Source organism: Delphinus delphis, chromosome 14 (genome assembly GCF_949987515.2).
Source record: "Delphinus delphis chromosome 14, mDelDel1.2, whole genome shotgun sequence".
NCBI classification, from domain to species: Eukaryota; Metazoa; Chordata; class Mammalia; order Artiodactyla; family Delphinidae; genus Delphinus; species Delphinus delphis.
In genome coordinates, this window is record NC_082696.1 from 48,256,727 (window position 1) to 48,279,141 (window position 22,415).

At 38.3% G+C, this 22,415-nt stretch overlaps 1 protein-coding gene across 4 annotated transcripts in view; it reads left to right on the forward strand.

The window, feature by feature from the left end:
- CDK19 (cyclin dependent kinase 19) overlaps positions 1–22,415 on the forward strand; it is a 178,058-nt gene that overhangs the window by 19,799 nt on the left and 135,844 nt on the right. The window contains exon 2 of one of the 4 annotated variants that reach the window (XM_060030088.1): positions 16,932–16,993. The exons of the other annotated variants lie outside the window; for them this stretch is intronic. The gene's annotated coding sequence lies outside the window, so the exon portion shown is untranslated. The remainder of the gene's footprint in view (positions 1–16,931; positions 16,994–22,415) is intronic. 4 annotated transcript variants of the gene reach the window in all.

Here is a 22,415-nt window from a genome sequence, read left to right on the forward strand (position 1 = left end):
TTTTTTTGCGTTACGCGGGCCTCTCACTGCTGTGGCCTCTCCCGTCGCGGAGCACAGGCTCCGGACGCGCAGGCTCAGCGGCCATGGCTCACGGGCCTAGCCGCTCCACGGCATGTGGGATCTTCCCGGACCGGGGCACAAACCCGCGTCCCCCGCATCGGCAGGCGGACTCTCAACCCCTGCGCCACCAGGGAAGCCCAAAGTTGGTGTTTTAAGAACATAATTTAATTAAAAACTTAAAAATCTCTTTCCAGATGTACTTAAAGGTAGTGATTGCAGTTAAGACTCTGTGCTTCCAGTGCAGGGGCGCAGGTTCAAGCCCTGGTTGGGGAACTAAGATCCCACATGTTGCACGGTCAAAAAAAAAAAAAAAAAAAAATCATGGAATCTTATATCTTGTTAAATCGCTTGCCTTAAAAGAAGTCCAGAAACACTAAATAACTCCCTTAAGATCACATAAGTATGTTTCAGTTTCTAATATATTGGTGTCCTTTTCTAATTCCCACCCCAACATTCTTATCTGTAACAAGATGTCTAATATAAATGTAATGAGAACTATTTGCCTATGGAGCATCCATGATGATTATTGAAGAGATTGATGAAGGCAAATTATTTATTGTCAGTTGTCAGGGTGCACTTTTCCATAAACTTTCTAAGATACTGATTGATTGATTGATAAGTTATTGTATTTTTCATCAGTAAAATATTTATTTAGGTCCATCATAGCAGAGGCTTTTAATTTATTTTTTGACAACCTAGTGGTTTTAGTATATTCACAGAGTTGTGTAATCATTATCAGTATCTAATTTTAGAACATTTCATCACCCCCAAAAGAAGCCCTTTACCAATTAGCAATATTCCCTATTTCCCCATTCTCCTAGCTCCTGGCAACCATTAATCTACTTCTCTCTCTATGGATTTGTCTAATCTGGACATTTCATATAATTGAAATCATACTGTATGTGATTTATTTCTGACTTCTTTCACTTAGCATAATGTTTTCAGAGTTCATTCATGTTGTAGAATTTATGAGTACCTCAGTCTTGTAAGTGGCCGAAGATATTCCCATTGTGTGGATATACCATATTTTGTTTATGCATTCATCAGTTGATGGTTATTTGGGTTGCTTCCACTTTTTGGCTATTGTAAATAATGCTGCTGTGAACATTTATGTAGAATGTTTTTTTGACCATATGTTTTAAATCGTTGGGCCTATACCTAAGAGTGGAATTGCTAAGAGTGGAACCTAAGGTTGTATGTAAACTCTATATTTAACCTTTTGATGAACTACCAGACTGTTTTGCAAAGCCGCTGTACCATCTTACATTCCGAAATGCAATGTGTGAGGGTTCCAATTCCTTTGTTAGCATTTGGTATTGTCTGTCTTTTCTATTTTAGCCATCCTAGTGAGTATGAAATGGTATCTCATTGTGGTTTTGATTTGTATTTCCCTAATAACTAATGATATTGAGCATCTTTTCACGTGCTTTTTGGCCATTTGTGTATAGTCTTTGGAGAAATGTCTGTTCAAATCCCTTTCCCATTTTTTTAATTGGGCTGTCTTTTTATTCTTTGTTGTTGTTGAATTGTAAGAGTTCTTTATGTAATCTGGATGCTAGGCCCTTATCTGATTTATGATTTGCAAATATTTTCTCTCATTTTGTGGATTGCCTTTTCACTTTCTTGATGGTGTCCTTTGAAGCACAAAAGGTTTTAATTTTGATGATGTCCACTTTATGTCTTTTTTTCTTTTGTTGCTTGTACTAGGAAACTGCTGCTTGATCTAAGGTTGCAAAGATTTACTTTTTTGTTTTCTTCTAAGAGTTCTGTAGTTTTAGGTCTTACATTTAAGTCTGATAGTATTTTTTTTCCAATTAAAAACTTTTTTTTAAAGCAAAGACACATGTGACAAAGTTCCATCCTTTAAGGATTTATAGTATATTGGGCTAAATTAAAAATATAGTGAAAAAAGATAACAAGCAATATCATTCACTCATTTATTTGACTCTTACTGAATAACCCTATGCAGGAATTAGGAGTGTAAGGATAGAAGACAGTTCCTTTTCTTACAATCTAGTGAGAGAATGAAATAGATTACAATACAGGGCTATAAATTCTGTTTTACAGGTGTGCACAGGATGCTGTGGGGGTAACCAGGAGGGACACTGAACTGACCCAGGACTGTGCGGGTGATTTGGAAAGCTTCCAAGAGCAGGGAAAGCCTATGAGAGCTGAGTTTTGAAGGATGAAGAGTGAGCCAGACAGGGAAGTGATTTTTAGTTTAGTAGGATGAGTGGTAAATACATAGTGTAGAGGTAAAAGAAATAATAAACTCAGAGATCTGGAGGTGTTTGGGCAAGATAAATTCTAAACGTGTATAAAAAGTGTTTTTAATACCTTGGGAAGAACTGGAAAGGATTAGGGTCTGAAAAGAGTAGTATGTAAAAATGGGGAATGAGTTGTGAGGAATAAAGGAGATGATGCTTTTATACTATCAAAAATATATGAGGCTTCCCTGGTGGCGCAGTGGTTGAGAATCCGCCTGCTGATGCAGGGGACATGGGTTCGTGCCCCGGTCTGGGACGATCCCACATGCCGTGGAGTGGCTGGGCCCGTGAGCCATGGCCGCTGAGCCTGCGCATCCGGAGCCTGTGCTCTGCAATGGGAGAGGCCACAACAGTGAGAGGCCAAAAAAAAAAAAAAAAAGTGTTAATCCTATTACCATTAATTTTTTAACATGAAATTTTGGTGATCATCGGCTATTCAGTATCTCTTTATTTCTAGAGTGTCATTAAGTCCTTAACAAATTGTTCTGAACTCCTTAATATATACTACATGTTATAAATAAGGAAATAGTAATTATTGAGCTGTAAAAAGCAAATATTTAAAATTGGTTTTTAAAAATAATTATAAAAGTTATACAATGTGCAAAAGTAATTAGATAATAAGGAAAGAAATAAGGGAGGAAGTAAGAAACACTCAAAATCCCACCATCTAGAGATAATTACTTAATATTTTGGTGCATTTCCTTCCTGACATCTTTTCATCCATTTGTGGTCTGTATACAAACAAACATACTCACCTTTAAAAAAAAAATTACAGAAGTAGGATCATCCTCCGTATGTGGTTTTAATCTGTTCTTTTTAAATATCTAAATGCTATATGTTGGTATCTTTCTGTTAGTAAGAGATTTATATAATCATTTTGAACTGCTTTATGGTATTCCATTGTCTGTATTTTTCTATTATTAATAAACATTTATGTTGTTTCTGGGTTTTTATTTTTGTTTTACTGTAGCAAATAATGCTTATTATGTTTGCCCACTTGTCTGATTATCCCTTTAGAATAAATTCTTAGAAGCAGAATTGTTGGATCACAGGATATGCCCATTTAGAATTTAGGAACATATTGCCACACTCTTTTCTCCAAGTAGGTTGACTTTACTTACACGTCTATCAAAAGGGCACGGTGCTGCTTCTTTCTCCTTACTCTTGCCCACATTAGATTTTTTCTGCTTATCTAAGCTGACAGGCAGATGATATTTTGCTTTCATTTATGTTATTATTATTTTATTACCAGGGAGGTTGAATGTCTGCATTGTGTATTGGTTCTATGTATTCATCTTTTGGTTATTTTGCATTTACTTCCTTTGTCCTTTTTTTCAACAGGCAGTGTTATATGGTGATTACGATTGAGCTTTGAAGTTTTATCTGAATTCATAATCCCAGTGATACCATTAGCTGTGTGACTTGGGCAAATTAACTCTATGTCTTAGTTTCCTCGTATGTAAAATGGGGAGAATAGTGGTCCTTACTTACCTCATAGGGTTGTTGTGAGGATTGCATGACATGTGAAGGGTCTGACAGATAACAAGCACTGCTACTAATCTTTTCACACTTGTGTATTTTTGTAGGATAGGTATAGGGTAGGAGTGTTTAAAATTAGATATCTCCAAATTGCTGTCCTAAAAAGTTGTTCCATTTGCACTAAAAACTGCATAACTCTTTTTAGTATCATACCAGTATTATGATTGTGTCCAAGCTCTCTTTTTCAATGATCTGTTTCTGTATTTGTCTGTATTCTGAAGAAATCAAAAGATGTGTGTATAAAAGTGTATGTATTTCCAACTTTTTATTGTAAAAAAATTCAAACATACAGAAAAGCTTAAAGACTTGGTTCTATGATCACCTATATATCCACTGTCTACATAGGAGTTAGCAAAATTTCTTCCGTAAAGGGCCAGATATTTTCTGTACTTATGTAAAGGGCCAGTAAATATTTTAGGCTTTGGAGGCTATATGGTCTCTGTTACAACTATTACTTCTGGAGTTGTAGAGAGAAAGCAGCTGTAGACAACAGGTTAATGAAAGGGCATGGCAGTGTTCTAGTAAAAGTTTATTTACAAAAACAGGCTCAGCTGGATTTGGCTTGGGGTGTAGTTTGCCATCCTCAGGTCCAGATTAAATAGTTAACAGATTGCTATATTTGCTTTGTCTGTAAATATGTTTGTACATACGTATATATATTTTCTGAGCCACTTGAAACTAAGTTGCAATCATCATGGCACTATAGCCTTTAATATTTCAGCATGCCTCTCCTAAAAATAAACACATTCTCCTGCGTAACCATAATACCATTATTACAGGTAAGAACATGGTAATTTTGTTCTTTTAATAGAATGAAGATTATATAATGTAGCACAAAAAGTATGAAAATCCTTAGATTTGCTTCTCAGCCATTGTAACCTATTGAACTGTCCTTGACCCCATCCCTCTTTCCCTATCTTTTTTTTTCTTTTTTTAAAAAAATAAATTTATTTATTTATGTTTTGCTGCATTGGGTCTTCGTTGCTGTGCGCAGGCTTTCTCTAGTTGTGGCGAGTAGGGGCTACTCTTTGTTGTGGTGCGCGGGCTTCTCATTGCAGTGGCTTCTTGTTGCAGAGCACGGGCTATAGGTGCGTGGGCTTCAGTAGTTGTGGCACACGGGCTCAGTAGTTGTGGCTCGCGGGCTGTAGAGCGCAGGCTTAGTAGTTGTGGTGCACGGGCTTAGTTGCTCCGCGGCATGTGGGATCTTCCCAGACCAGGGCTTGAATCTGTGTCCCCTGCATTGGCAGGCGGATTGTTTTTCTTTTTTTGCGGTACGCGGGCCTCTCACTGTTGTGGCCTCTCCCGTTGCGGAGCACAGGCTCCGGACGCGCAGGCTCAGTGGCCATGGCTCACGGGCCCAGCCGCTCCGCGGCATGTGGGATCCTCCGGGACCGGGGCACAAATCCGTGTCCCCTGCACCGGCAGGCGGACCCCCAACCACTGCGCCACCAGGGAAGCCCTATCTTTTTCTTGATTTATTTCTTTAGGTAGAAATCTGTATTGGGCAATGCAATTTGCTGGTTTTATTTTACCCAGTTACACAATCAAATGAAAGGAATGTTTTGACTTATTTTCATGTGTTTGGTTTGTAGTTGTAAAGATCTTTGTTTTGCTTCTGTATTTAACATGGTTTGAAAGAGAGAATTGTGTGTAATTTATAATCAGAAGAAGAGATTTCATTAAGTTACACATAGTCTCTGTAATTTCCATATGGTTGTTTGTACTTGTTTACATAGTAGAAGAAACTGAAGGAAGGTGAAACCAATGATGTGCTTTGAAAAAGTGGCCAACTTTTAAATTTTCATGCTAAAAGAAGGGAAAATAATATAAATATTCGTACTATTTCCAGTTTAACTTTATTATGCTTTTACTTGATGAAAATTTGTAACACTTCAGATAAAGCTGTTCCACTCAGTGAGAAGTTGTGCTGCAAATGTATCCAGGGTACTTGCCCTATTTTTCTCTACTCTTCGATCCCCTACCCAAATTGAGCGCTCTGCATTGTGCCTCTTCCCGTATCATCTCTTTGGCTATGGATGCAGAGTGCCTTCTTAATTTATCCTTTTAAAAACGCCAGTTCCTCCCTGGTTAGAAGGAAAGAATTTAGTATGTTGGTACCACTGTGGTACTGTGGGCTACAATTAGACATAATGTGCTGCTAGGTGAGATAAGTCTATTTTTCTTAGATTAATGACATAGCTATTAGTGGGAGGTAGGTTGATTATTAGGAACAGACTCAAGATTATTGTTACATTTCTGTGTTCTACACAGGGGAAGCAAAATGTATAAAATTAGGATATCGATAGAAAGCCCAGAGATAAACCCACGCACATATGGTCACCTTATCTTTGATAAAGAAGGCAAGAATATACAATGGAGAAAGGACAGCCTCTTCAGTAAGTGGTGCTGGGAAAACTGGACAGCTACATGTAAAAAGAATGAAATTAGAACCCTCCCTAACACCATACACAAATATAAACTCAAAATGGATTAAAGACCTAAATGTAAGGCCAGACACTATCAAACTCTTAGAGGAAAACATGGGCAGAACACTCTATGACATAAATCACAGCAAGATCCTTTTTGACCCACCTCCTAGAGAAATGGAAATAAAACCAAAAATAAACAAATGGGACCTAATGAAACTTAAAAGCTTTTGCACAGCAAAGGAAACCATAAACAAGATGAAAGACAACCCTCAGAATGGGAGAAAATATTTGCAAACGAAGCAACTGACAAAGGATTAATCTGCAAAATTTACAAGCAGCTCAGTATTAAAGAAACAAACAACCCAATCCAAAAATGGGCAGAAGACCTAAATAAACATTTCTCCAAAGAAGATATACAGATTGCCAGCAAACACATGAAAGGATGCTCAAAATCACTAATCATTAGAGAAATGCAAATCAAAACTACAATGAGATATCATCTCACACCCGTCAGGATGGCCATCATCAAAAAATCTAGAAACAATAAATGTTGGAGAGGGTGTGGAGAAAAGGGAACCCTCTTGCACTGCTGGTGGGAATGTAAATTGATACAGCCACTATGGAGAACAGTATGGAGGTTCCTTAAAAAAGTACAAATAGAACTACCATACGACCCAGCAATCCCACTACTGGGCATATACCCAGACAATACCATGATTCAAAAAGAATCATGTACCACAATGTTCATTGCAGCACTATTTACAATAGCCAGGACATGGAAGCAACCTAAGTGTCCATCAACAGATGAATGGATGAAGAAGATGTGGCACATATATACAATGGAATATTACTCAGCCATAAAAAGAAACAAAATTGAGTTATTTGCAGTGAGGCCGATGGACCTAGAGTCTGTTATACAGAGTGAAGTAAGTCAGAAAGAAAAACAAATACTGTATGCTAACATATATATAGAATCTAAAAAAAGTAAATGGTTCTGAAGAACCTAGGGACAGGACAGGAATAAAGATGCAGATGTAGAGAATGGACTTGAGGACATGGGGAGGGGGAAGGGTAAGCTGGAACAAAGTGAGAGAATGGCATGGACATATATACACTACCAAACGTGAAATAGCTAGCTAGTGGGAAGCAGCCGCATAGTACAGGGAGATCAGCTCGGTGCTGTGACCACCTAGAGGGGTGGGATAGGGAGGGAGACGCAAGAGGGAGGGGATATGGGGATATATGTATACATATAGCTGATTCACTTTGTTATACAGCAGAAACTCACACACCATTGTAAAGCAATTATATTCCAATAAAGATGTTAAAAAAATAAAATTAGGATATCAAGAAACACAATAGCAGGTAATTCAGTATGGCTAAGGTAAGTACTGGGAATGGAGATTAGAAATATGTCTGAGAAAGGCAGAGCATGATCATCGTGTGCCTGGATAAAGAATGTGACCTTTAAGCTGATGAAGTGGGGTAATAGATTTCAAATGGAATAGATTCTAATAGTTCCCAAAATGGAAATAGTAAACATTCTTTTCTGATTGTAAAAGGGACACATGCTTGTTATAAAGTGCAAACAAGTAACACCAGAAATGTAGGCATTCACTAGAGATAACTACTGCTAACAGTTGGGTGTGTAACCTCACAGAGTGGAATTTCATGATCAGTTTTGCAGCAGTGTGGATGGTGGAGTGGACCAGAGAGGGAGGAGAGTGGAGCAGGCGGCTGTTAGAGAGGTCCAGGTGAGAAATGAGGAGGACCTGTTTCTTAGTGGCAGCTGTGGGGGTAGAAAAGGGGCAAAGCTACATTTGTAGCAACATGGATGGACCTGGAGATTATCATACTAAGTGAAGTGAGTCAGACAGACAGAGAAAGACAAATACCATGTGATATCACCTATTTGTGGAATCTAAAAAATGATACAAATGAACTTATTTGCAAAACAGAAACAGGCTCACAGACTTAGAAAACAAATATATGGTTACCAAAGGGGAAAGGTTGCGGGGGTGGGGGGGAGGGATAAATTGGGAGTTTGGGATTGACATATACACACTACTATATTTAAAATAGATAACCAACAAGGACCTCCTGTATAGCACAGGGAACTCGGCTCAATATTCTGTAATAACGTAGATGGGAAAAGAATTTGAAAAAAGAATAGATATATGTATATGTATAACTGAATTACTTTGCTGTACACCTGAAACTAACACAACATTGTAAATCAATTATAGTCCGATATAAATTGAAAATTTTTTAAAAAGAAAGAAAAGGGGCAAAGCTGGGAGGAAGGTCAAAAGATATTTAGGAGATAAGTGGGATTCAGTGACCAGTTGGATGAGTGGGGTGAAGAGCCCGCTCTTGCAGCTCTGAAAAAGGCCAGGAAGGTAGCTGAGTGGGTTGCCCAGAACCTGGGTCCAAATTGTGGGGTCAGTGAGGTGGCATAAAAGGAAAAATAGCAGTTTTACCAACTGCATAATTACAGAGTGGAAAGTGTATCCTTTGTTCTTATTTTCTTCCTGTATTTCCAGGTTTATTTAGACAGGTAGTATAAAAGTAAGAATTCAGTTCTGTTTTGACAGGTAAGAACTGTTATATCATGTCCTTTTCTCTTACTAATTGTGTTTCTCCCTTGAATTAGTTGAGGATAGCAGGTTCCTTTGAGAAGCTGCTTCTGTTTTGGTGTGTAACTGTAGCATTAGTGGTTTTTAAAAAATAATTAATTTATTTTTGGCTGCGTTGGGCCTTTGTTGCTGCATGCAGGCTTTCTCTCGTGGCAAGCAGGGGCTGCTCTTTGTTGTGGTGCGCGGGCTTCTCATTGCGGTGGCTTCTCTTGTTGCAGAGCACGGACTCTAGGCGTGCGGGCTTCAGTAGTTGTGGCACGCGGGCTCAGTAGTTGTGGCTCACGGGCTCTAGAGCGCAGGCTCAGTAGTTGTGGCATGCGGACTCAGTAGTTGTGGCTTGTGGGCTCTAGAGCACAGGCTCAGTAGTTGTGGCACGTGGGCTCAGTAGTTGTGGCTCGTGGGCTCTAGAGCGCAGGCTCAGTAGTTGTGGCGCACAGGCTTAGTTGCTCCATGGCATGTGGGATCTTCCCGGACCAGGGCTTGAACCCGTGTCCCCTGCGTTGGCAGATGGATTCTTAACCACTGCACCACCAGGGAAGTCCCAGCATTAGTTTTTATATTTCACAAATTTCCTGTTGGAATCTTTAAATTTTTATTCTGAGGAATTGGGATCAGAGTGCAGTGGGAGAGGCACCTGGGCAAGTTGTTGGCAGAGGTTCTTTGACTCTGAATTAAGGGTTATTTGGGTCTCTGAGTAGGATCTTACTTTCATCAGGTTCTGCTGTGTTTCTCACCATGGGGAACAGGGCTGTAAAATTCGCAGTGTGAAACCTCTGTTCTATGTTGTGTAAAAATATGCATAACAAGGCATTATTGATGTGGACTCTGAGTTCTGGGACCCAGTGGAAGATCCTCAGTAACCAGGTGACTAAAATATGATTGGTTGGTTAATGGCTGGGGGTTATGGGGCTAAGGCATTTGTTCCTGGGTGAGAAAGACTTAGGTTGCTGATGCCAACCTCTTTTGTTTTCAGATAGGATTAAACATGAACTTTCATATAGATAAAATTTTCTGAATTTTAAAATATTCCCATAGGAGAAAATTTAAAGCTTTTTTGGTTATTCACCATTGCATTGAACCATCCTCACTGTTGGGACACTTTATTCTACCTATCTGAAATGTCTTGTGCCACCATTTCCGGGGACTTCTTATTTAGTTTTAGGTTATATCCTTTCCTGAACCTCTTATAAAGAGTTGCCTGGATACATGCACTGTTGTAACAATACATTTCTTTTGAGGCTTGAGGAGATCTGGGTAAGGATTGTTGAATCACAACAGTCATAGCATTAAATTAATTTTTTCCCTAGAGTTATTTTCTTGTTTGGACTCTATTATTATTAGTATTTTTACTAAACTTTTAATGGATGTAGTTACTCATCTGAGGTATTATTCTAAATATCAGTATTATGTGGTGAGAAATAGGCTTTCTCTCAGGGTCATCGATTGGGATTGTAAAACATACATAGAATTTAGGAGAGACGTTATCTCTTGCAATGTATTCTCCTACTTAATACTGGAGGGAATGAAAGACGATTGTAATGAGAAAGATTTATTCTGAAGTTTTGCTGTTGGTTTTTATTTATGCTTTAAAGCTTACTTCAGAAAGTTTGAATTTTGATTCTATCAGTTGTGCTCTTTAAAGTCAGTTTTTTCCTCGTCACTTAAAAAGTGGCTTCCTTATACCCAGCTAAACTGTTGTAGTTACTGATGAAGCATATGCAAGCTAAGTTAATTGGTGAGTTATTTATTGATAACTTTCTCTTGGCCCCTATATTTTATGTTTATATCTAAAACTTTAAGAGCTAATGTGTAATGAGTATCAGTTGTTAGAGGCAGAGATTTCCGAGCTCAGATCCTAGCTGTTTAACAAATTATGTATTATATTTCTTAGCCTTTAAAATGAGGTTAAGAAGTATCTCACAGAAATTTTATGAGGCTTAATTGAGATAATTAAATGTAAAGAACCTGGTACAGGGCTACATAGTGGGCACTAAAAAGACACTGGCTCCTCCTATTTCACCTAAAAACAAATGGAGCTCATAAAATATGGAAAATTAAATCCCTCTTTTTCTTAAGTTTCATTTTCCCGTTAAAACAATTTAAATGCCATCTCCTCTAAGCTTTCTCATCTCATGTAGATGAGGATAAATACACTCTTAGTACCTTGGTGCTTTTTCAAAGAGCTCATTATTCTGTATTTAACTGCCTAGTACAATGCTTGGCACATAAATGATACTCAGTGAATATTTGTTGTAAGGATGTCTTGCAAGAGAGAAAATGTTCTCTGTTGCCTTTTTCTCCTCAAGACCTCAAAAGTTGTACTGAAAAAAAAAAAAAAAATTTATCCACTCAGGATACTTGGTTTGTTTGGGAAGAGAAATGATATTTTATAGTTAACGAAATTAAGTATTATCAACTGGCTTAGAATCCTGATGTCTTCTAATATATTCCTTAATATCAGAATTTTTGTGATTTGAAATGAATCACATTTGAATTTCTTTTCTTATTTTTTCCAGAGTAAAAGTTTAAATATACGTTTCATAGTAAATGATACAACAGTACAGTTAGGAATCTTTAGGATTTTGACAATTTAGGTAACACAGTTAATAAAATTGACCTAATGGCATAGATTGTACACCATATCCTGGGTGCAGAATACATATTCTCTCCCTATTTCTTTTTAGTATGTCACCATACGTAGTTACAAAATTCTTTTTTCTTGTGATGAGAACTTTTAAGATCTATTCCCTTAGCAACTTTCAAACATGCAATACAGTATTGTTAACTGCGGTCACCATCCTACATGTGGTTCTTTATGGCTGGAGCTTAAGGTTAAGGTAAGGCTGCAGAAATAAGCAGAGGCCAAAGAAGTCATGGAAGGGCCTATGTGGCAAGATAAGGATTTTGATAATTATGATTTACATTTTAGAAAGATCACTAATAGCAGCATAAAAGTGAGTTATTTAATTAGATTCTGGTTTACCTAGATACAAAACAAGTGGTCTCAACAAGATAGAGGTATATTTCTCACACTGAAGCTTTGTATGGTGACTCTAGGATCTGAGTTCATCAAGGACCTGAGTTCCTTCTGTCTGCCTCACTGTCCTTTGGCATAAATTCTGTTACCTCATGGTCCAAAATGACTGCTGGAGTGCCATTCATCGTGTCCAAGTTGCAGACAGACACACAACCAAATCATCCCCTTTCAGTAGCTTTCCTGGAAGTCCCATCCAATGACTTTCACTTCTAGCTCATTCACCAGTCCTAGCAGCAAGGAAGGCTAGGAAGTGTACACTCTTATGTGGGTATGCTGCCCAGAGTAAAACTAGGGTCTGTTACTAAGCAAGAAAGGGAGAATGGGTATATGGTAGGCCGCCAGTATGTCTGCTGCAAAAGGGATTGAGAATGGAGGTAGGGAGACCAATATAGCCTAAGTAGTAATAATACATGTGTAATCTCTTACAAAAGAGATTTGATTGAAAGTCTTAAAATACAAGAATGTAACTTTGGTAACTCTGAGTAGAGAAGCTGTTCTGCTGGGAAACCTAGAAAATTTAAACTATTATTTTGATATTATACTCTTTAAGTTCTTGGTGCAAAATTAATGCTTTAATTATTTTAACTTTTGAGTTAAAAAAATTTTTTTTCCAATTAAATGTTTAGTAAAATTATTTCAGTACTAAGGAGGATTGACATTGGTAAGCATAGCATTGATAGTAATTACTTTTTTAAAAAAAAGTGTATAGTATACTTGTTTCAACCATGTAACAATATACATTAAAAAGAGATTTATAGGGCTTCCCTGGTGGTGCAGTGGTTAAGAATCCGCCTGCCAATGCAGGGGACACAGGTTTGAGCCCTGGTCTGGGAAAATTCCACATGCTGCGGAGCAACTAAGCCCAAGCGCCATAACTACTGAGCCTGCGCTTTAGAGCCCACGAGCCCAGAGCTCGTGCTCTGCAGCAAGAGAAGCCACTGCAATGAGAAGCCCGCACGCTGCAACGAAGAGTAGCCCCTACTCACCACAATTAGAGAAAGCCTGTGCACAGCAACGAAGACCCAATGCAGCCAAAAATAAATAAATAAAAGAAATACATTTTAAAAAAAGGATTTATAGTACTTTTTCTGGAAGATGAAATAACATAATTTTCTTTATCTTTTTTTATACATACCTTTTTGTATGTTATACACTTAACACCTATTACTTTTTTAAAGAATTGTGACAACATATGTACACATAAAATAAAATTTACCATTTTAATCATTTTTAAGTGTACAGTTCAGCGACATCGAATACATTAATGTTTTTGTGCCACCATCACCACCATCTATTCACAAAATCCTTTTCATTTTGTAAAACTGATACCCTGTACCTATTAAAGAATAACTTCCCATTTTTCCCCTTCTCCCAGCCCCTGGCAACCACCATCCTACTTTTTATCTCTATGAATTTGATGACTCTGGTACCTCATATAAGAAGAATCATCAGTATTTGTCCTTTTGGGACTTATTTATTTTATCTAGCGTAATGTCCTCAAGGTTAGGCCATGTTGTAGTATGTGCAGGCATTTTCTTCTTTTTCAAGGCTGAATACTATTCCATCGTATGTATATAGCACATTTTGTTTATCCATTCATCCATTGATGGAGACTTGGGTGGCTTCCACCTTTTGGCTGTTATGAATAAGGCTGTTGTGAACATGGGTGTACAGATATTTCTTTGAGAATCCCTGCTTTGAACTCCTTTGGCTATATACCCAGAAGTGGAATTGCTGAATAATGTAGTAATTCTATTATTAATCTTTTGACGAACTGTCATAGTATTTTCTATAGCAACTGCACCATTTTACATTCTCACCAACAGTATATAGGGGTCCCAACTTTTCCACAGCCTTGCCAACGCTTGTTGTTTTTTTCCTTAAAAAAATTTTTTTTTGATAGTAGCCATCCTAATTGGTATGTGGTAGTATCCATTGTGTTGAATTTTTTTGAAGGTTTAAAAATGTCTTAGTTGTGTAATCATATGACAACACGTTTTAATAAATGGAAATGGAATCACTCAATTTTGCTACTCTAACACCAATATTATTTGAATGTTATTTGGATATATGTTCTTTAGTCTTTTTTAGGCCTTTTTTTGTTTTTAAATTTTTTCTTTTGGTTTTGTATTGTAAGCATTTCTCATTTTTAACATATTTTGTACAACAATCATTTGAATTTTAATTTTCCAAGGAAATGTCGCAAATGCTGAAGAATATATATAACATGATTGAATACTTAAGAACAGTTTTTAATTGTTTAACTTTTTACCTATAGTTAAGTGCTTGGTTTGTGTGATTTTAATTCCATAGTCTGGATGATACAGTGACTAAGAGTGTGGTCTAGAAGTAGACAGTCTGGGTTTGAATCGCAGGTCTGCCATTTAAGGCTTTGTGCGTTTAGGCAAGTTTTTTTTTTTTCCTTTTAAATTAATTAATTAATTATTTAGGCTGCACCGGGTCTTAGTTGCAGCATGCGGGATCTTTGTTGCAGCACGCGGGATCTTTTAGTTGTGGCATGCGAACTTAGTTGCAGCATGCAACTAGTTCTCTGACCACGGATCGAACCCGGGACCCCTGCTTTGGCAACGTGGAGTCTCACCCACTGGACCACCAGGGGAGTCCCTAGGCAAGTTTCTTAAGCTCCCTGTGTCTCAGTTTTTCATCTGTAAAGTGAGGATAATAACAGAACTTATCTCAGAGTTGTAAAGACCAAGTGAGCTAGTACTTGTAGAGCTTTAGAACTGTGCCTGGCACATCATACATACTAGATAAGCTTTTGCTCCATTATTGTTTTATTAGGTGGGATCTTATCTCAGGTTTTTAAAAATATATGCAATATGAAAGTAGTTACTGTGTATCAGGTCCTTAGCTTAAAATGTCACAAGCACTGTGTTAGAGGAGGGTGTAGTCTATAAGGTTGTTTTGGGAATTAAGATACACCCAAGGCAGAGAGTACTGGGCAAACTGCTAAATTAGTAACACGATACAACCATCTCTTGGAGACTGTGACCTACTGGCTGCCATTTAGCCCTGTCTGTTACTCTAGGCTCTTTTGACCAGCTCAGCCTTTTGCTTTGCTTCTTTGGGTTTCCTCCCCAAATTTTTTGGCTTGGCACTCTATATTCCCTGTGTTTCTTAGTTAACAACTTTTTTAAATTGTTAATTTATGTCAAATGCACTGATTTAAATTTTTGCAAAATATAACATTCTGTGATTATTACTATTTTTAAAATAAGTTTATTTTTGGCTGTGTTGGACCCTCATAGCTGAGCGCAGGCTTTCTCTAGTTGTGGTGAGCAGGGGCTATTCTTCGTTGTGGTGCGTGGGTTTCTCGTTGCGGTGGCTTCTCTTTGTTGCGGAGCACGGGCTCTAGGTGTGAGGGCTTCAGTAGTTGTGGTGCGTGGGCTCAGTAGTTGTGGCTTGCAGGCTCTAGAGTGCAGGCTCCGTGGTTGTGGCGCACGGGCATGTGGGATCTTCCCAGACCAGGGCTCGAACCCGAGTCCCCTGCATTGGCAGGCGGATTTTTTTTTTTTTTCTTGCGGTACGCGGGTCTCTCACTGTTGTGGCCTCTCCCGTTGCGGAGCACAGGCTCCGGACGCGCAGGCTCAGTGGCCATGGCTCACGGGCCCAGCCGCTCCGCGGCATGTGGGATCTTCCCGGACCGGGGCACGAACCCGTGTCGCCGGCATTGGCAGGCGGACTCTCAACCACTGCGCCACCAGGGAAGCCCGACATATCATCATGTTTTAAGACAATGCTTCGTTCTTTCTTTCCTCATTGTTTGATGGTATTTTTAAGGATTTCTCGATATTACATAAAGATAGCATGCCTCCCTCTTTTAAATTTAATAGCTAGTAAAATTTATCTGACTCCTTTTCTCATATACTAGCTGCATTTTGTAGTCTTTAAGCCCAACATCAGCAAAGAATGAAATGAAATCTGAGATCTAAATGTTTTACCTGATTAAATTCTTTTTTTTTTGCTATATAGTGTAATTTATTTGTATCTCATTCTTTTTTTTTTAACATCTTTATTGGAGTATAATTGCTTTACAATGGTGTGTTAGTTTCTGCTTTATAACAAAGTGAATCAGCTATACACCTGATTAAATTCTTAATTTTTTTTTTTTTGCTGCACTGTGGGGCATGCGGGATCTTAGTTCCCTGACCAGGGATTGAACACTTGCCCCCCTGCATTGGGAGCGCAGAGTTTTAACCTGCGCAGAGTTTTAACTGTGCAGAGTTTAAAAATGCAGTTTTAACTGTGCATTGGGAGCGCAGAGTTTAACTGGACTGCCAGGGAAGTCTCTAAATTCTTAATTTTTTTACATGAATGTTTTCTGAAAAGCATTTCATGTTTATATTTCATATGATTCGAACAAGGTAGATTTCCCCTATACTGCTTAGCATATGTAATATCTGACTCATTTCAACATTGCTGTCAGACTTAAATTAAATCTTGGCATTAGAATATCTTTACAGTTCTACTTTTCCCTTTCCCCTATGCATGTCTGTTTCTAAATTGTTTTTCTCCTATATTCCCAGCAGTCTCCGGTCCTAAGAAAGAATGTACCTTGAGCTGTAGAGTCTATCACACTTCATTATGTGAAGTATATTTTTCTACTTAATTTCTTATATATTCCTTATATATGTATTGGCTCTCTCACATGATTTTAAAAATTTGTTATTACCATTTTTGATAGTGTAAATCACCTATATTGGTGAGAATATATATTAGTTAAGGCTCAACTTTTGTTTTTTTTCAGGTAATTAGCTGCATAATGTATAATGAACTCTGAATGATATCAGTATAGTGTTGATTTACTCATTGTCAAATCCAGAATCTGATATCCTTGGCAGATATGTAGACTTGTGGTAGGCGTTTGGCATTTTATGTTTTGGGCAGTGTAACTTTAAATCTACATAAACTTCTCTGCCTTTTGCCTCTGCTGTGTTCATAGATTCCAGGAGGGCTTCGTGTATGGACCTCAAGCGTTGGAGGTAGCAGACTTTTCAGCAGAAGGTAAAGCAGAGTGTTGCCTTCTGGTGTCATTGTGTGTGTGTGCTGGGGTGGGTATGTGACAGGTGAGAGGTTTTCACAAATGTTATCACAAAATAATTTATAATGGTGCATTTCACAAAACGTAAAGCCAAGCTAATACTTGAATAATTTTATTCAGTATTACTAAAATCCATAAAAAATGGAAAACGTTAAATAGAACTAAGGACTAAATTTCAGTTTCTCTGCTGTTAACTAAACAGTAAGAGTAAAAGGAAAAGAGCATTAGCATAATGTATAGTATATGCTATCTAACTTTCTCAGACCTAATTTCACTATGATTTCTTCCTCAGAAGTTATCCAAGTCATTATTCATGTTGTATTCTTCCTTGCTGCCCTTTTTACTGAAAGATTGCTTCACAATAAATAGGCAGCCTAGTCCATGACTCATGACTGGAGGACAGACCCATGTGCCAAAAATCTTGAGTTTCCAATATGCTAATTACCTCTCTCTTCAGAACTTGTTAATATGCTCTTCTCTCAAGTTAGTTCTTGTTTCAGTAGAGAAACAGACAGATCCCACACATTTGTAAAATATGTTTTTATAGAGACTTTCTTAATGAGTTATTTTTCAGAAAATAATATGACATAACTTTCCTGGGTAATACTTCTTTGATTTTTAAAAAAAATACAAATATGTTGCCATTTAGGTGTCAGATATCACAGATATTACTTTCTTTGAATTTATGAAACCATTTATGAACTTTCTTCAGATGATACTTGAGTAGGGTTTTTTTTTTTTTTTAAGACCTATAGCAGCTAACAGTGTTGTATTCTTAAAGTTAATAACATGGCTAGTTTTCAGATAGATTCTGAATGGGAAGTAGAGGAATGGTTTTCTTATGTCTTCTGGAAATTATATTTGTATTGATATCAAGTGACTGCATATTATACTGTATATTAAGGATATACACCTATGTGAAGTTAGGGGAGTATATATTTATTAAGTTTCTACTCTGTGCCCTGCACAGGATCACTCCATTTTACGATCAACCCAATTTCACTATTTCTTTCACTTTCCTTCTATTCAGAGGAGCTGCTCTTCTTAACTAGAGGAGTTTCAGGCTTTTTATTGAGTTAGCTGCAATTTTACCTCCTACGCCCTTTCTCCTTTCTCTCTCTTTTCTTTTTTTTAAAATTTTTTGGCCACGCTAGGCAGGCTGTGGGATCTTAGTTCCCCAAGCAGGGATCGAACCTGCACCCCCCTGCATTGGAAGCACGGAGTCTTAACCACTGGACTGCCAGGGAAGTCCCTCTTTTGGTTTTTTCACTGGCCAGTTGGAGGATATTTTCTATTTACCAACAATAGATTGGAAGTAATTTCTTTCTTTCTTTCTTTAATTAATTAATTTATTTTGGCTGCGTTGGGTCTTTGTTGCTGCGCGTGGGCTTTCTCTAGTTCTGGCGAGCGGGGCCTGCTCTTCGTTGAGGTGTGCAGGCTTTTCATTGTGGTGGCTTCTCTTGTCGCAGAGCACAGGCTCTAGGCGCACGGGCTTCAGTAGCGGTGGCCCGTGGGCTCAGTAGTTGTAGCTCGCAGGCTCTAGAGTGCAGGCTCAGTAGTTGGGGCGCACGGGCTTAGTTGCTCCGCAGCATGTGGGATCTTCCCGGACCAGGGCTTGAACCATGTCCCTTGCGTTGGCAGGCGGATTCTTAACCACTGCACCACCAGGGAAGTCCCTAGAGCAGCTTTAGGTTTACAGAAAAATTGAGTGGAAAGTACAGAGAGTTCCTATATACCCTTTACTGCCTCAACCCTATCCTCCCCACCCCCATCTCCCTATGATTAACATCTTGCTTTAGTGGTATGTTTGCTACAATTGATGAGCCATTATTATTCATTGTTATTAACTAAATCCGTAGTTTACCTTAAGGGTCACTCTTTGTGTTGTATATTCTGTGGGTTTGACAAAATGCATAATCACATGTATCCACCATTACAGTATCATACAGAATAATTTTACTGCTCTAAACATATCCCCTGTTGCAGGAGAATGGGGCACAAGAGGTTGGTCATGTCACAGGTCTTGGGCGAGTTCCTGGGACGGGCAGCCAAGTGAAGGTTCTTGGCTTCGTGCAGGGCAAAATTCAAGAGCAAGCCATAGTAAAGTGAAAGCAAGTTTATTTAGAGAGATACACATTCCATAGGCACAATGCAGATGTCTCCAAAGGCAAGAGTGGCCCCGTGCTGTGGAGTGGTTAGTTTTTATGGGCTGGGTAATTTCATAGGCTAACAAGTGGGAAGAATATTCTAACTATCTTGGAGAAGGGGTGGGGATTTCTAGGAATTGGGCCACTGCCCACTTTTTGGCCTTTTAGGGTCAGCCTTGGAACTGTCATGGCACCTGTGGGTGTATTACAATGAGCGTATATTGAGGCTCAGGATCTACTGGAAGTAGATTCTTCCTCCATCTTGGGCCTAGTTTGTTCTAACCAGTATTTGCCATATCCTCAACAGCTGTGTTATTCTTTTAATGGTTCTGCCCTGCTCCCTTCCCTCCTGTCTCTCACCTGTGCTCCATCCATTTATCCCTGCCTCCCTTCCTTTGAGCCCCTGGCAAGCACAGATCTTTTTTTGTCTATATAGTTTTCTCTTTCCAGAATGTCATAATTGTAATCATACAGTACGTAACCTTTTCAGGTTAGGTTTTTTTTTTTTTTTTTTTGCTGTACGCAGGCCTCTCACTCTTGTGGCCTCTCCCGTTGCGGAGCACAGGCTCCGGATGTACAGGCTCAGTTGGCCGTGGCTCCCGGGCCCAGCCGCTCCGCGGCATGTGAGATCTTCCCGGACCAGGGCACGAACCCGTGTCCCCTGCATCGGCAGGCGGACTCTCAACCACTGCGCCACCAGGGAAGCCCCAGTTGAGCCTTTTTCACTTAGTAATAAGCATTAAGCTTCCTCCATGCCTTTTCATGGCTTGATAGCTCATTTCTTTTTAGTGTTGAATTATATCGCACCATCTGGATATACCACAGTTAATCTATTCATTCACCTACTGAAAGATATCTTGGCTGCTTCTAAGTTTTGGCAGTTATGAATAAAGTTGCTATAAACATTTGTGTGCAGATTTTTGTGGGGACTGAAGTTTTCAGTTCATTTTGATAAATATCAAGGAGTGCAGCTGCTGGATTGTATGATAAGAGTATGTTTAGTTTTGTAAGAAGCTGCCAAACTGTCTTCCAATGTGATTATACCATATCAACTTGAGTGTCAGTTTGTCAGTGTCCACAAAATAACTGGCTGGGATTTTGATTGGGATTATGTTGAATCTATAGATCAAATTGAGAAGAATTTACATCTTGACAATATTAGGTTTTCTTAGTCATGTACATGGAATATGTCTCCCTTCATTTAGATATTTTTTGATTCTTCAGTTTTATAGTTTTCCTTGTATAGATCTTACACATGTTTTGTTAGGTTTATACCTAAGTAATTCATTTTTTTGGGTGCTATTGTAAATATTATTGTGTATTTAATTTTCAATTCCAACTTTTCATTGCTGGTATATAAGAAAGCAATTGCTTTTGTATATTAACCTTGTATCCTGCAACCTTGCTGTCATTGCTTATTTGTTCCAGGAGTTCTCTTGTTCTTTGGATTTTCTCCAGACAGTTATACAAATACAATTTTATTTCTTAATCTGTGTACTTTTTATTTCCTTTCCACATTTTATTGTATTGGCTAGGACTTCCAGTATGATTTTCAACAGGAGTAGAGTGAGCAGATATTCTTGCCTTGTTCCTGATCTTATCGGGGAAACCATCTAGTTTCTTTTCATGACCTATGATAATCTCAATAGATTATCCTAATTAGTGATATAAAAGATGTGAAGTATTGCTCATATCAGGTCATAAGAGGACTCTTCTCCCACCCTGCAGTCCCTTTCCCTCACCTAAACTTCTTTGAGAAAGATAGGATTAAATTGATGGTTGTAAAAATATTTTAAATGATGGGATTCAGGCACTTTTTCACATAATACCTTATATTTAGTAACTGTGCACATTACTTACTTCCTCTACTCTCTGGTGAACTTCTGTAGGGCAAAGACTATATCTCAGCTATAACACTGTGCTAGGTATTTTACATATGTGATCTCATTTATCTTGAAAATTGTGCAATGTTAGTATTATTCTTAATTAACAGGTGCAAAAACTGGTACTATGAGGGTATAAGTAATTTCTTAGCTGTGTGACTTAGCATCAATGTAATAGGTGTATAATTCCATCATCTAAGCTCTTTAAATCACATACTATGGAAAAGTTACCTTACGAAGTGGTATATGATGCATGTCATGTGTATAGTACAGAAATGTGCTTGGTGAATGCAGAGCAGAGAGCTTTGACCTCAGGCTAGAGTAGAGTGTTCACAAAATTTCTGGAAAGGTCAACCTTGTCTGATGTAGAGAAGAATAAAGGAAAGAGAGATCAGGAAGATCAATCAGTGTGGAAAAGACCGAGGGCCAAACACAACAAGTATTTTGTGATTTGACAGTATAATATAAAAATATAAACATTTCTACTGTTGTAGTAAAATGCAATAGAACAAACTGTGTCTATTATCTTAAATAAGACGCCTCCATTTTTCTCTTAATTTCAACTGGATTTGCTTATAGGTGTTGAGAATGAGAGAGTCTACCACAGAACCATTGTGTAAGTCTCACATCATCAATTACCAACAACTTCTTTGCTGAGTTAGAGCAATCAGTGCAGCAAGTGTGGAGGGGAGCAAAAGCCTGGGGCAAATTGAAAGATCAGAGGAACCCTAAAAAAAGGAACTTCCTAAAGTCAATTATATTTTATGTATCCCTTTCGCATATCTCAGTTGGTTAAGTACCCCACAACTAGCCATTGATATGTTAAAAGCTGGGGAGTTGCAAAGCCCTAATAGAACGAGTCCTTGCTTTCAGTGACGTTTGTGTTAGTTGGGAAGACCAGAGTAAAGTAACATAATTAGAAACCACTGAGCAGTGTTAAGCATCATGTAGTGTAGTATACACTGTTAATACTGTGGAGGTTCTTCTCCTTAAATGATGTTCTTCAGGGTTCTGTCCTCTCTGCTATTGTCATGAGTTTCATTTCTAAATTTTTTCACTCTCTGTCTCTAGCCCACATCTTCCTTCTAAGCTCTAGGTTTATCCAAATGCCTTTTCGACATCTCCATTTAAACAAGTTCTCTCAACTTCAATTTACAGAAACTTCCCCAGTCTGTTCTTTTTAGCTCAGTGAATGGCACCACTGTCACCCAGTTGTCCAAGTCAAAAAGTGAGAATCATTTTTGCTTTACTTTCTCTTGTTTCTTAACCGCATGTTCTGTTGATACTGTTTCCTAATTATCTTTCAGTTCCATCTACTTTTTATTTCTTCTGCCACCATTCTAATTTAGACTGTA